The sequence below is a fragment of the Lactuca virosa genome, chromosome 4 (assembly GCF_052849685.1).
Source record: "Lactuca virosa cultivar CGN04683 chromosome 4, Lactuca_virosa_CGN04683_v6, whole genome shotgun sequence".
In the NCBI taxonomy this organism is placed as follows: domain Eukaryota; kingdom Viridiplantae; phylum Streptophyta; class Magnoliopsida; order Asterales; family Asteraceae; genus Lactuca; species Lactuca virosa.
In genome coordinates, this window is record NC_136429.1 from 69915908 (window position 1) to 69917388 (window position 1481).

General features: G+C 31.6%; 1 long non-coding RNA gene across 1 annotated transcript; it reads right to left on the reverse strand.

Annotated features, from left to right (window-relative positions):
- Positions 1–295: 295 nt before the first annotated feature.
- LOC145168645 (uncharacterized) lies at positions 296–739 on the reverse strand. Its single transcript, XR_013741981.1, has 3 exons — positions 728–739; positions 429–648; positions 296–331 (listed from the first exon to the last, which is right to left on the reverse strand). It is a non-coding gene; the product is annotated as an uncharacterized LOC145168645 (long non-coding RNA).
- Positions 740–1481: the final 742 nt, after the last annotated feature.

The window sequence follows — 1481 nt, forward strand, 5'->3', positions numbered from 1 at the left end:
AAGATGTTAATTAACCGAGGTAAAGCCAGTTATTATAAAATTATATTTAAAAATATACATATAACAGTTTCCTTCCGAACCGGTTTCCAAGGAACCGAACCGGTTTACAAAGTTCATATATTTTTATTGAAGAACCGGATACAGTTTTTTCCAGTGGAGGGTACCAAGTCTTGACAACATCTGAACTCAGTTCAATCTGCAAATTAATATTTTAAAAATTATAGAATTTATATAAACATATATAGGATTAAAAATGTGATTTAAGAAGTAAGTTACAGAAGTGGGATCTGATTTGATCCTGATCTTCATCCAGTGGGAGATAATTTGCTATCTAAGATGAACATGAAACAAAATTTAAACTATGGAGATAACAGCTTATTAGTAATGAAATTATTTCAATAAAAGGATAATATGAAATGACATAATACCTCATCACGAATATGTGTTCGAGCACGGAAGGTTAACCTTTCATGAATATCTGCTAAAATTCTGTCCAATGTAGGCCGAATTCCAGCCAAAGATTCACTTCTTCTGCTCAGTTGTTCTCCTATCACTTCTATTTTGAGAACATCCACAAGTTCACAAAGAACATCAAGATTTGTTTCATGGATTAACTTTGGTCTCAGTGTATCATACAAGAAAGTACATCTGTAAACACAAAAGCAACATTTCAATTTTCAACAAATACACATTAAAGATATATAAAAGAATTCCATTTATAACTTACAGTGGATCTACCAAAGGAGCGAGACTTGTTATATCCTCTGAAGTTGATGGGAAGAAATGGTCAAACAGTTGGTGCTCCAGTTGGCAAACCTATCAAAGTGATTACAATACAAACAGAATTTTTATACTCTTTTTATACTGTTTTTATTCACATACATAAAAGCAAAAACATTATAAATTACCTGGATGACATAAATTAGATACATGCATCAAGTATGCACATCCGGATCTGGTTAAAGAAGGTAAAGTCTCCTTTTTCGAATATTCTAAAATCCTTTGAGATACTATGCCTTTTGGCTGGATGACATAAAGAAGATGAATAATTACAATCACATCATATAGTGAAAATTTTTAAAAAAAAATAATAAAAAAAGTGAAAGCTCACCAAAGATAGGCATTCTTCACAGTATATTCTGTGACATTCTGAAAGAATTTGAACATACTCTTTCCTTGAAGATCTTCTTTCGATTTCTTCAAGTACTGGTTTAAGCTGTGCATATATGGCTACTATTAGGATTATTTATTAATGGAGTTAAAGGGATGATCATATAATGTTTTTTCCGATGTATCAGGCTCTGTTTTTCTTTTATTACTGTTTCATTGCCATAGTCTTGATACAGGCTTGTGAAAAGCCAACAGATTATAATGTTTTTTCCGATGCATGGAACAAAGAATACTGGGTTCAAAAAGATGCATACCCCAGTATAGACTCCATATATAAGCTCGTTGTAATTTATTATTCTATCTTCTCCCGT